The sequence below is a fragment of the Rhipicephalus sanguineus genome, chromosome 2, assembly GCF_013339695.2.
Source record: "Rhipicephalus sanguineus isolate Rsan-2018 chromosome 2, BIME_Rsan_1.4, whole genome shotgun sequence".
Taxonomy (NCBI): Eukaryota; Metazoa; Arthropoda; class Arachnida; order Ixodida; family Ixodidae; genus Rhipicephalus; species Rhipicephalus sanguineus.
The window spans coordinates 195,453,160-195,467,230 of record NC_051177.1 but is presented as its reverse complement, the minus strand read 5'-3'; the positions used below and the strand labels follow the sequence as shown (position 1 = coordinate 195,467,230).

Below are 14,071 nucleotides of genomic sequence, written 5' to 3'. Positions count from 1 at the left end.
ACATGCAGAGGTTAAATGAAAGAAAAATATGGTGTACACCTGTCATATCTTCGTTTCGTTTAATCTGTCTACTTAACATTGATGACAGATTGCTTTTGATGCGCAGGGTCCTTGTAGGGAATCCATGTATGTGTATCCATGCATGTGTATCCTGCACGAAAGATCGCAGTAAATATATGAGTTGCAAAGAAAACTTTATCCAGCACATCGTGCACCTTAGAACACTTAGATGTACTGCCAAGGCCCCGTGCAGGTAGTTGACAAAAACACTTTTGTGAAGTTAGAGTTAGTCAAAATTGCATCTTATATCGCATTTCCAATCGAAACTTTCAGCAAATCCTGTTAGAAAACAGGAAAACAACACAGAAGGTCAAGTCCAGCATCAAGTACACATTAATGGAGTTACGTCTAGGGTCTTGTTTCTTTGATCTTAGAATTCCCTCAAAAAAGGTGCAATAGGTTCATGAGCAGGCGCAACATGTCCAAGCTTTTTGTAAAGATTGAAACAAATGCCTACCATAAAATATAAACTCGACCAGGCTCACAGGTAGAACGCTCCCATCTTCTTCTGCAAGCTGTCGTCTGCTTCAGTTCCACGAACAGGTGAGATCACCGGGTACATATGTAAAGGATACCAGAAAACATTCATGAGTTGGCGCACCACACAGACCTTACAGCTCACACACAATACATACAATGTATTCAGGCAAGTCTATGTTTATATACCAGCAAGGGCCTTGAATGATGGACTCAGATTGCGCTATAAGAACAGGTATAACCTGAGCAACGGCTCATGGCAGACAACTGTAATGGTGCCATTGCAAGCCGAACTTTCAGAAAGTTATGTACTTAGTAAACACTATGTGGTTGGAGAACGCAGATTACCATATAGGTCATTTAAATGACGAAAATTACATCAGCTCTGCTACACAATATAAAATGCATAAATTGATAAAATAAGAGTATGTGTGGCCTATGTGCACACTCCATAATGCCGAGCTTTACATATTGTATTATATGATGAATTTGAGCCGTTTAGGAAAGTAATTCTAGTCGTGTTAAAGCCAATCAATGCCTGGAATATCGGTTTGAATTTGTAGTGCTGCAAGCCATAAAAAAAACTGTTAACCACTTTTGTCAGCCTTCTCTAAACTTCTGCACACATAGTTACATATGAGAATTTAGATTTGTTCCCCTAATAATTACTTCATAAAATTAAAGTAGCACTCTCACAATGAATGCTACGTCTTAGTCGCACAACCTGCAAATAAGAGCGCTTTTTCAGTTTCATGCTCCCTTAAGAAAAGCTCACAAAAGAAACATGAACTTTAGATAAGCACATAATTGAGGTGTGCTGTTGCCACCTCAGCACAGTGGATAAAAAGCTCTAGGAACAGTGCTGCTTAACCATTACAACTTCTGTTAATATAAACCAGTATGCTTCAGGAAACAATATAACGACGGGAAAAATATTTCACATCATTTTTCTCAAACACAAATATTGCAACAAAAGGCACCTTGCCAAACGCAACTAACTGGCATATTTGTCTAGAATTGATAATTATATACATCTTGTGCTACTTCAAATTAATGTACACATGGTGTTAGTACCAGAATATAACGTAATTCACTGACTTGTATTATCTTCAAGTGGGTTCACCCAACGCAAGTTCGTTTCTCGTAGCAACGACCTTGCACAGTCAGATTAAAATCCTAACCATAGTGCAACTAACTTCTAACAAAAACAAGCGCGGAGCAGTAGTCGCGGAGAGAGCCACAAACACACGCCACTGCAGAGCACCGCGCGCGCATGTGCAGCCGCAGCGTGTTTTGATATCTTCCTCCCCGCGTACTACATGCCAATTATTACTGAGTTTCCTGAAGAGTTGCTTCATTTGTACCTGCATCATGAGAAGGCTAGGCGATGAAAGTTATGTTTAAAGCAGTTTTATTTCCGAAGTGATAAGCCATCGTACAAGTAGCTTCAGGCGATGATCTCGAGCAGTATACAGCTGTAGTCGATATCAATAACTTTCGACGACGCTAAGAAGTTTACTTACGGAATCACAACTGGGCTACAAGAAATCTTGCAAATGATTCTTATTTCGGTTTACGATCGCTTCTGAGCGGCGGAATCCAAGAACGGGCCACTTTCTCTCCTCGGTCGCGGCCGCGTCCCGTCTACGAGAAAGGGCCATGCTGGCCATGCTCTCAAGCACTGCAGTCCTCCCCTCCTTCCTCACCTCCCCCACTCCGGTCCCCTGCGCCCAAAAGGACAACGCGAGTGTGACCCTCCCTGCGACACACATCGCGCAGGCGTCCCCAAGGTCATCCAGCTCCCGGAGAGAAGCGGCAGCGGCGCTTTTGTATGCCCCCTCTACCCTCGCACTCCAGCAAGCGGGAAGCGGGCGGGCCGAGCGACAGGCATTCTTGGAATAATCGAACAGCCAAGGACGAAGAGCGCCATTACACGAAACGCTTGCGTTACAGAAGCGGAGTATCGCGCAAAGCAACGCACCTTCATCCACCCGTTGCAGTTGTAGGTAGTGAACACAGATGGTGAATGCTTCATACAACCGTATAAAGTGCACAGAAAGCATTGAGCATAGCGTAAAACATACCTGTCTATCATCCTTCCTCTGGCCATCATCCCCGCAGAGTGAACACACCGCCCAGACGATCACACTAGGTTCCTGCGTAAAAGACGTCATGTAATGAAGTAACCTAGCTGTGTAATTCAGAATATTCTAGAACTTACCAAAATCAGGCATCCACTGCGCACTCTTCAGCTTTACAGTCCACAATGTACCGTACACTCGGCGACAGTCTTGTCAAAAGGCTGCTGTACGTCCGCACTCGCCGTCAGTCACGAGACTAGGACCTAGATCGTCTTGGAAGGTACACTTGATATTGAATCATGTAACCAACGTGCATAATCGATAAACGTGGTAACGGAGCATTGTAGAACACAGCATGGCACACACACAAACCGCGCGCACCCGTCAAACAACTAAAGCGCCCCCAAGGACAACTTTTCTTGGCAATGAAGGGAAGGCTACGGGGGCGGAGCTACTGCACATGTACTGCTCCGCGAAATAGTCCGGTTCAGCGCGCGTTTCGAATTTAGTTTTGGTTTGTGAACCTTCCGTACCTCATGTGACGGCCATTTCATTGTTCGAGCGGCCGTCTCAGGCTTTTGCTAGCGAAATTCGTCAGAAGCTCCCTCGGCGAGTCGTCGGGAAAGCTGGAGGGTTGCGAGCGCTCACTTGAAGACGAAGGCGCTATTTTGACTGTGAGGTGCACGTAAAAGGTGCGACGTTTTCACAAGTGCAAAAACGCGAAATGACGCTGCTTAAATCAGAACAATTATAAATATCTCCTTGGTGCGTGCTGACCCTCTCTTCAAACAGCGCTCCGTAGAAAATAAAGCACTGTTGTTTTTATTTGTCACTGTACATACAAAAAAGTGTATTTATGGCTTTTTTACACCCGTGTGTGCATGTTGGGAATGTGTTATGACTGTTCGATTTTGTTATACAACTATACATTTTGTTTTGGGGAAATGAAAGTTAGAAATGGGCAGTTTTCAAACTCGCATCCCAGACGGTGGTCATCTCTGAGTCCTTACTCAAAAGAAACGCTTTTTTGTTTCAAGTTACTGCCCTCTCCCGTGGATAGAAAGAGGTAGGGATTATGATGGGAGGAGGAAATGGGTAGGGTGTGATAAGCGACACCCAACGTTGCACACAGAGGAGGTGAATGGGACAAGGAAGGAGTGAAGGGAGAGAGGAGTTGACGCCGTGGAGAGCGGGAGAGTCGCGTGGAGACGACATTACGAGGGGGGCGGGGCGGGAGAAGGATGTACGCGACGTTGGGCCAAATCGAACTTTGCTTGTCGGCTGCTTCTGACCAGCGTTGCAACAGCGAGGAGAGATAGAGACAGTATTTTAAGGTTGGGAAAAACGCTTGTCCGCGTATCTTTGCAACCAACAACATTCTGTTTTGGACATATATGTAAGTGCACCATGCATAGGAACAGTCCCTAATTTTTATCACAACAACAACGAACTTTTTTTTCTGTACGTCACCCATTGTCCACAGTTCCAATTCTTCTCCGCCACCCAAAATCCTTCGCGACGCCGTGCGGGTAATCCCCACTCTCCTCCGTTAACTTCTACTGGAAAAATGGGCAACACGGGCCCCTGAGCGAGTGTTCGCAGTGTCACTTGATCATATCTGTTCATATTTGCATATGTGATCGACTCATGCCTTTTAAAAATAAGGAAGTGCTTACTTCTATATATGCGGCAGGTAATATAATGAACCTTGCTGGGGTCGTCAGCAATTCTTCGATCGCCGGTGCATGGGCGATATAAGTAAAATATTTACGCATTCAACTGAAACACGATATTTGTGTACATTGCAACACAAATTGTTTATTGCTTGTAGTCTCTGAAAGACGAACTTGTCTATTGTGATAAACTGATTTTACGGTGGCGATTAAGGCTTTTTAACTTCTTTGTTGTGATGCGCGTTTTGACATTAGGAACGGCAACTGAAAGTCTGAACACTTCAGTCACCAGAAATTAAAGTGCACATGGTCGTTTGACTCTCCGATGTACACTTAATGTTAAACGACATTAGGCTTTGCATGTCTAATGTCTGTCTAGTGACTCATTAGGAGCGCACCTAGTCGACACTAGACACTCAAGACTCATTTTCATAAGGGTCCGCCACCGAATATGCCGCCGAAGCCATCGCCCGCGCCGACCACGCGCGCCAACTCGCCCGTAACCGCCTAGAAGCTTCGCAGGAGCACCAAAGACAGCTCTATGATTGTCGTCATAGAGACGTGCACTTTTCCCCGGGTTCTCTTGTGCTTCTCTGGTCACCCACTCGGCGTGTGGGGCTTTCTGACAAACTGCTGTCACGGTACACTGGACCATACCGTGTCGTTCGCCAGGTGACTGACGTCACTTATGAGATCATCCCAGCCGATCCAACGACGTCATCGTCAGCTACGAGCGACATCGTTCACGTGTCTCGGCTCAAGTCTTATTACCCTCCTTCGACCACATCTGTGAAGCACCGAGACGGGGCTTCTACCGCCGGGGGGTTATGATACCAGACAGCGTGGCTGTATGAAAGAGGAAGACGACGTCGCTTGCTGGTTGTTGCTGGACTGTCGCCATCTTGTCCACCCTGCGCTGTGCATTGTGAATAGTTATTAAACAAGCTACCTGTAACAATATAGAGAATCGTATCTTTCCAGCCAATAGGTATAAACGTTTCAAAGGGAGCTCTTGAATCAATTTGACATGGCACGTACACAACGAAAACCAGTGAGACTTGCAAAAGCCACCCATAGGTCGAAATTAGTTGTGGTGTTGCAGTTGTGCACAAGTCTTCAACAAACACGTAGCCGCGAGAATTTTTCGAAACGGTGCCGTAATAGCGGAGTTACGCGCGTTTGATGATACAAAAGAGGCCCTCGCTGGTTTCGCTCTTTCCTTCGCTGGCGCTCCTCCGTCCATGGGCCCTTCGTCCTTTTTCCGAGTGCTCCTCCCCGCACGGGCCTCAAACATTTTCGCCTCCATCGAAAAAGCGGCCGCCGAGGCCGGGAGTCGATCCCGCGACCTTCGGGTCAGCAGTCGAGCACCGTAGCCACTAGACCACCGTGGAGCCCGAACTGTGAGCAATGTCTAATGTATCAGACATTAGAACATAATAGTATTTAGCGACTGTCTTCCCTTGTCTGGTTAACCTCCCTGCCTTCTCCTTTTCTGTACGCTATGTTGGGCTAGTTGGTGCATCGTTACTTGAAATACGTGGCGCAAGGTTGCAACAGAGAAGAAACAAGAAGAGACAGAAAGAACGCCATTCTTTCCCTTCTTGTTTCTTGTCAGTTGCAACCTTGTGCCACGTATTTCAAGCATTCCTTTTCTGCAGGGGCGTAGCCAAGGGGGGGGGGGGGGTTGGGGGGGTTCAAACCCACCCCGAAATTTTTCATTTTTGCTTGCGTATATAGGCACGCACATATACAAACGCACGCACGAACATACATAAAGTATGGTTGAACCACCCCCGAAAAAAATTTCTGGCTACGCCCCTGCTTTTCTGTTACCTTCCTTCCTTCCTTCCTTCCTTCCTTCCTTCCTTCCTTCCTTCCTTCCTTCCTTCCTTCCTTCCTTCCTTCCTTCGCACAAGAGGGGGGCCTCTAGGCTGGCTGACATGGGAGTGCAAGCATAAGCTAAAAGCTGCATTTCCCCCGAAATATGCGGCGATACAGTATACCAAATGCTACAAGGGCATTTTTTTTTCAGTATTATTGGACTGTATGCTGGACGTTTGGTAAACCGATGAGTAAGATTGCGGATTATGAAAAGGGTCTGTTAGACCCTTGTCATAATCGGCGAGTGCGCTCCCTTGCGCTGCATATTCGCCCAACTAATGGCGGCAGCTGTCGTGCTTCAAGTTGAGACGAGGTCCTAGTTGCACGTGCTGGGGTTGGTCTAATACGCATGTTTATGTCAAGAGAGCTGAGTAGGCATTTTCCGCGTCATAGTAACATAACTGCGCATAGTAAGTAAGCTGCGCTTGAACACGTTGTTTGCAAAAGTGACTAACTGCATCGCAGGAAAGCTAACTTTACATTCATAAAAAGGTATATCCGCTATAAGGCGGACAGATGGGCTAGTTGGTATACAGCATAATGAAAGATAATTATTAGTGTCCTTGTCTCCTTTACGCTAGCAAACATATCTTATAATATATGTACGGATCACTTATTCATGTCACCATCATCATACTTCATCACTCTTTTCCCCCCGTTGAGTTTTCCCCAGTGCAGAGTAGCAGGCCGGTGTGTACTAGCTCATGCCACCCTATCTGCCTTCTAATATATTTTCTCTCTTTCTTTCATTGGTAAGCAATAATCTTTTATTTGCTAAGGAGTAAAATATAACGGCAATAGGAACCAGTCAAGATATAAACAACGCATGTTACAATGTGGCACTTCTTGGATCACGGTATAGTGCAGTTTTACACACACACACACACACACACACACACACACACACACACACACACACACACACACCAGTCAAGAAATAAACAACGCATATTACAATGTGGCACTTCTTGGATCACGGTATAGTGCAGTTTTACACACGCACACGCGCGCGCGCGCACACACACACACAATCGGCAGTTGTACCGTGTACGAATACAACCGATGAGCGAAGCTCCTTAGAAATGGGACGCAAACGACGATGTACACAGTGCCGTCCACTCTTAGGGTGAACACGGCGCAGCGCACCTGGCGCGGCCGCGCATGGAAGCGTAGCGGCGCATGCGCAGAGGGACGCACAGGAGCGACTGCGCGTGGTCTGCAACAGAGCTGGACCATTGCCGAGGCGCCGCTCTTGCCTGGCTGTAGTACAGCAAGAGCGGTGCGCTCGTGTGCGCCTGCGCCGCCTCGATTCGGTGCGCGGCCGCGCCGGATGCAATGACGCTCCGCGGAGCGCGTCCACGCTGAGCCATGTTCACCCTAATCTAGTACACTGTACCCAAAGAGTGGACGCCACTGTAAGTTTTGAAACTGTTTATTGCGCCACGCGCCGAACGTCGCGCGCGCCTTGCGCCGCGCACCTTGTCTTCTTTTTCTTTTATTGCGATAGCAATTATATGGACAGTCTCGGCTGATTTTTGCCGTCGCCGTCGCCGCCGTCATGCTGCGTATATGTATAAGTATGTATATATACATCAATATCCCAAAGAAAAATAAATCAGAAAAATGTTTCCGAAGCGCGGAATCGAACCAGCGACCTCTAAATTCGCAGCGCGGTGCGCTAAGCACTACTCCACAAAGCGCACATCCCTCTGGCAGCTAACGGCGAGCGTTATATACACACCCTTTACCGTTTGCAGTCCTCCGAGACGGAGGCGCTTATAAGCGTTTCTTCATTACCAGCGAGATGGCGCTAGGAGCGCGCGGGCGCACTTTAAGGGGCCCTGCAACACTTTTCGAGCATGCTCAAAAAGCGCTGCCGATCGGTAGTCGAGGCTCCCGAGAACACGCGAGCCAAATATTATAGCGATGCGCACGGCCTGGAATTTACAATAAATTCTCAAAGTCAGCTGAAAATCGCTCCCTCTTCTCTCGACAAATGATGTATTAGTCCGCAAAATATGACGCGATTGTCGGCAGTTCCACCATTGGCTAGATGTTATAATCACGATAACACCCTCATTATTACTTTCGTTGTTAATTTTGAGTTCAATAAGTAGATATGTATGTTTATATTCTGTTATCGCGTTAAAAACACCGAACAAACATTAATATTAGCACTTCCGGTCTCACCGACAGCTCGTCTGCTCGTAGTTGCGTGGTTCCGTTTTCTTCGCCATGCGCAGTGCCGAAAACGTGAATATTTCTGTGCTTTTGACCATCGCCGGTTGCCGTTGAGAGTGGCAGCCGTTCGAGTGTTGCCTCGTCAGCTGGGAACTGCATCGTCGGCACGTTCTCACGACCGACCGAGGCAGCCGTGCAGCATGTCTCCGATAACAATGCTGGCGTCCGGTAATGGCGGCGCTTCGGGGTCGTCTGCCATAGGGTGCCTTGATGCCCGCGCGCTCCGCTGAGGGTGAGGACAGGCGCGTCGTCTGCTACGACGGCCGCCATTGCGAATCCCGCCGCAGCTCGGCAGCATGCGAAACGCGCTACACAAAGCGCTTGCGGTGCGCGGATACGTCCGGAAATAAGTGCACGCTAGTGAGCTTTCTCTTTTTCTTTTCTTTTTTGAAGCTTGGGCAGCTTTTATTGCTGTTGTTGCCTAAATGTTTATTAAGGAAGCATGTAATTCATGTAAGCTGACGGCCTGTGCATGTGTTATGCGATAGAGGTAGACGTAGACTCTGTTATGTTGAAACCGAAACCTCTTCCTTACGCCGGAAGCGACAAAGTCTAAAACCTTACTTAATTTTCTCGTAAGCTCCGCATTCCAAATTTGTATTTGTATACATGTCAGCAGCAGCAGTACGTGTATCTGAACACACACAATTTAGTGTTGCGAAGCTATCTAAGCGCAATTAAGGTGGCTCATTTTGCTAAGTTTGCGAACAATTTACTCGTTTATTATAAATGGCATCATAGATATTGTACACAGAATAAAGGGCCGAGTGGCAGTATGGTGGGAATATCCTGCTAAAATGAAACGAAAGCTTCTTGATCATTGTTATTGCTGACATTTCTTGCTCACAATCTGTAGCCGCTACTGTATCGGCACTCGAGTTGCACCTTGAGTCCTTATCAAAACGATGAATACGTTGTTGAGTAGTATGCCGCAAAACTTTGCATGAGCGCAGTATCAGAGCGTTTTTCCTTCTTGTGTCTGCAGTTTCTTTTTCTGTATCTGCAGGTTTTCTCGCATGCCCAATTGCATGCACATATTATTGAGTGTTTCCAATACTGTTTTACACTTTGTGCGGCAGATGCACGGCGTCGTTTATTTGTCTATTTTATTAATAATAATAATAATATATGGGGTTTTACTTGCCAGAACCCTGACATGATTATGAGGCACGCCGTAGTTGCAGGGCTCCATGAGTTTTGACCATCTGGTGTTCTTTAACCTGCACTGACTTCGCATAGTACACGGGCCTCTAGCATTTTGCCTCCACCTAAATGCGACCGCCGCGGCCGGGATCGAACCCGTGACTTTTGGGTCAGCAGCCGAGCTCCGTCACCACTATACCACCGTGGCGGACGTATTTTCTGCCTTACATGCCTCATCAAACGCGAAATTTGGCCGTCGGTGTCCCGCGTCTGCGGCATCAGCGTACCACGACGTCGGGGACGAGGGATACGAGAATAACCGTCACGTGTTGACGTCATCATGAATTCACAAATTTTGGCGTGACGTCATATGATGCCGTTATCACATGACATCGTAGCTTGGTGAAAAGTGGGCAGATCACGGAGGCAGTGCAAAACCAGGTGAGGTGCCTCCGATATTGGAGGCAATGCGAAACCGCGCTTTGTGCACAAAAAAAAAAACTGAGAAGAAGATGGTTTTCGTGTTTCGAGCCGTCTTAAGCGAACGCATAAGGCAGCCTGTGAGTTTTATTATTGCGATAGCAATTATATGGACAGTCTCGGCTGGAAAATAGTCCGTCCCCGTCGCCGTCAGTCACCGTATATGTATAAGTATGTATATATATATAGAAAAGTCACAAAGAAAAATAATTCAGAAATTCTTTCCGACGCGCGGAATCGAACGGGCGACCTCTCGCTTTGCAGCCCGCCGCGTTAGACGTTAGGCCACGACAGCACCGTCTTTCGGCCTGCTAACGGCGAGCTATTTATATACACCATGTAATTGAGCATGCTTTCTTAGTAGCCACATAGATGGCGCGCCGTGCGCGCGTGTGGCGCGCTTTAAAGATCGTCGCCCCGCTCCTGCGAACGCCGTGCTCTTCGCTCTACAGGGCGTGGTCGCTTTCGTGCGCTTATCTCGAGGAAAGAAGGGGCGGCCGATGGAGTGCTGAGAAGGGGCGGCCGGTGGGGACCGTAGGAGAGGAGAAAGAGGGGGAAGCGTAGGAGAGGAGAGGGCGATACATATCACGTACTGTCGCAGCGCATTGTCTTTAGGGAGCATTCATGTGTGCACGCCCCCTCCGTTTTTAAGACTGGTTACACACTACTACGACGGGGACGAACGGGTGCCGCTATAAGGAGCTTCGCCCCTAAAAACATTTAACTCCACACATACATACATGGGCATCAGACCAGCACAGAAGGCGTACTTGAAACACGGAAAGTAATATAAAAAATAAGAACCCGCCGTGGTTTTCGTTATGGTGCTTGACTGGTGACCCGTAGGTTGCGGGATGGAATCCCGGCAGCAGCGGCCCCATTTCGTTGGAGGTGAAATGACAGAGGTCCGCGTACTTAGATTTAGGTGCACGTTAAAGACCAGCAGATCGTAAAATTTCGGGAGCCTTCCACTATATACGGCGCCTCTCATAATCATATCGGGGTTATTGGGACGTAAATTCTCACAAATAATTAGTATTAGGAAAAAAAGAAGGATCTGATCTGCAAACACGCATAATATATTCCATGATACATTTCAAATTACAAAATAGCGAAAGCAAAAATCAAAGGCAGATACGGGACCATTCAAGTGCAGTAAATAATGTTTGCGGAGAAAAATGCAGGATTCATGCACACGTGAACCAAAGCATTTTAAGCATGTAGCTGATATCAGTGTGTCCATTTATTACGCAAGGTTAACACCGGCAGAAGTTATCCTTACATGTGCATTCGAAATACCGGCCGGAAACTTACGCTGCAAGTGCATAATGTGTTCTTCGGATGCCGCTTGTCACGTTTGATTTTTACTGTTCAAAGAAACCTCGTATCTTCTAAAACGATACAGCTCCCAGCGTTTTTGGAATGATTGGTGCACTGCGGCACGCAACACCCGGCCATGGTGACGGTAGCGAGCGCATAAAACTGGAGGGAAGCGAGCACCGACCTAAAAACAGCACGCGCGCCACGCACAAGTGACCGGGCGGGGGATTCAAAATGGCGGCCACGCTGCTGCCAAGGCCGCGGAGGCGGCACCTGCCCTTTCAAAAGCTGACACCACTCTAAGCGGGGGCGCGCGCATCGAGGCACTCTAGTCTGCCAGTGCCGTCTTACGAGGCGGTATGTCGGAGTATGGGCCGAAACCGATCTCAGCTGTCATTCGTTCCAAACGAGCGCGCAGGTTTGCTTCCATGGTTGGCAAAGCGATGAAAACACTACGGCGTTCGAGGTGCACACCCAACATTACCAAACCGACGCGCAGTTTTCAAGCACGCGCGATACACAGCGCGATCGACTCCGCTCGACGAGAACGACGCAAGCCGACCGGAAGTGGCGGCACAGACCACGTGGTTGCGCCCAGACGTCAGAGAGAAAAAAATGAAGAAAAAATTTCCGCCGGCGCTCTTGGGCGGAGCCTCGCTCGTCTGCGCTCCCTCCCTCGACTCGCTGCCTAGCTCTCCGCGCGCTCGCGGCGTTGAGTTGAGGGAGAAAGCTGCGGAACGTGATCTCTATAATTTGGTAACACCACTTAGACTTGACGGATTCGAAAAATTTTTGCGGCATATGACTCGTGAAGAGTCATACGTCAATAATGAGACTATTCCAATATAACTAAGAAAGGTATTGCAGGGCCCCTTTAAAGGCGTCGGCCAGCTCTCTCGCTTCTTCTTATATTTGCGCAGCGAGAACCTTGCCCTTCCGCTGTCTGCTCGCGCGGGCTTTCGAACAAACTACCGCAGTGTTCATGATTCTCAGCAGATCGAGCTACGTGGTAGCTCTCACCGCGCGTCGCGTGCGTGTAGCTAAAAGCGTTTCAGATGTCGTGCACATAACGTACGTGTACTTTTCACGTTTGCGTATGAGAAGTCCCTACGTACGTGAAATTAAAACTGTCTAGTAGCTGCCGCGTAGTGATGGACGCACGGTAGCCGCAGCGCGTCCATCACGGGCTGCTTTTATTGCTATCGCATTCATTGCTTCGCCCTTGCGGCGAAACTGTGACTTTTTTTTAAAGACGATAGTCTTTCTTGGGAAACTTGAACGCAGAAATTTTGGTCTGTTTGTCTGTCTTTCTGTTTGTCTGTCTGTCACCCGATTCAGCCACGCGGCCAAAGTTAAACCACTTGCTTACCGCCCACCCATCTTGAACTGGTACGGCTGTTCATACTTGTGAACGTTGTCGATCAAAAAGTAAATATTACGCATGTCTGAGGCGCAATATCACTAGGTGGTGTGTTCCTTTAATAGAAAATACATAGATACACAATTGGCTGCGCTGAAGATACCATGCTATGCGCACCGACAAACGCCCTCTGCCACGGAGGAAGGAAACCTTCTGCACAAGCTCATGTTTCCCGATGTATTCCCAGATGGCGTCCATATCTCACGCAGCGTAGACGCAGCGCCTCCTCTATCGTCTTTACACGGCATTTGCAGCGGAGCACGCAGATACGCGGCCAATTTTTTTATTTATTTTTTTTTTGCGCCGCGCGCGGCGTATTATTGTCTTTTTGCGCCGGCGCCGCATGTTGCAGGGAGCTTCGACGGCGACTGCGGGGTGCGGGCCTAAGGAGCTCCGCTCCTGCAAAAACAAGTAAAAGCTGAGGGTTAAATACAATACAAAAAAAGTTGCAATAGACGCTGCAGGCAACGAAAATCACAGGTTTATCAAAGGCAAAGAGAGCTGAGTTTGTGCTGCAACACGAGGACACAGCGTTGCGCAAAAAACGCCACGGACAAAGTAAGCAACAAGGCGATGCGCTGGTACGTCTGCAATTTAGAGAAAAGAACAAACTTTACTGCTGAGTGTTTACGCCTTGCTGCTTTCATCCAGTGAAGCCATAGCGCTGAAAACGCAGGGACCAAGGAAGAGGTCCCTATGAAGTAGACCTGCAGCTTTTTGAACGAATATGGATCACCAACAATCCAGCCTTTTGAAACATAATAATGTCTTACGTAACTCAAAACCGACTTGATTTTCAAGATAAGCTACGCAAAGGTGGATCGCTGTTGGCTAAATAGCGAAATACTGATAACTTACATGAAGAGGCAGATTCATGCCTTTAGGAACGGGGTCTTTAACATTGTGAGTTTTGTCATGACCATCTTTCTTTGGGGGATGACTCTTTGGCACGTTAATAAAGTGGGCGTGCAGCAGGTGATATCGTAAGAGTTTCCGTCGCTGGCTTGAGTACTGCTTACCACATTTATCACGCTTAGCAGTCTTCGTTTTCGAATCTTCTGCGAACAACGTCCACACTGCGCTCCTCTTGCGATTGCTCGCCAGTGTGACATGACCATAGGTCGGCAAACTCACTCATGAGTCGACTCACTCAGACTCACTCAGACTCATATCGAGACGTGAGTCTGAGTCTGAGTGAGTCCGGGTGGGTAAAGTTTTTGTGAGTCTGAGTCCGAGTGAGTTCGGTTGGGAAAAATTTTGGTGAGTCTGAGTCCGAGTGAGTCTGGTTGAGGAAA

The 14,071-nt window shown here is 47.8% G+C and overlaps 1 long non-coding RNA gene across 2 annotated transcripts; it reads right to left on the bottom strand.

The window, feature by feature from the left end:
* Positions 1–3,252, bottom strand: LOC125757284 (uncharacterized). 2 transcript variants are annotated; one of them, XR_007415210.1, is made up of 5 exons: positions 3,152–3,252; positions 2,759–2,890; positions 2,622–2,693; positions 518–582; positions 1–151 (listed from the first exon to the last, which is right to left on the bottom strand). It is a non-coding gene; the product is annotated as an uncharacterized LOC125757284 (long non-coding RNA). The 2 variants fall into 2 exon arrangements; XR_007415209.1 differs by lacking the exon at positions 3,152–3,252 and having other exon boundaries at positions 2,759–3,017.
* Between the last annotated feature and the right edge of the window lie 10,819 nt (positions 3,253–14,071).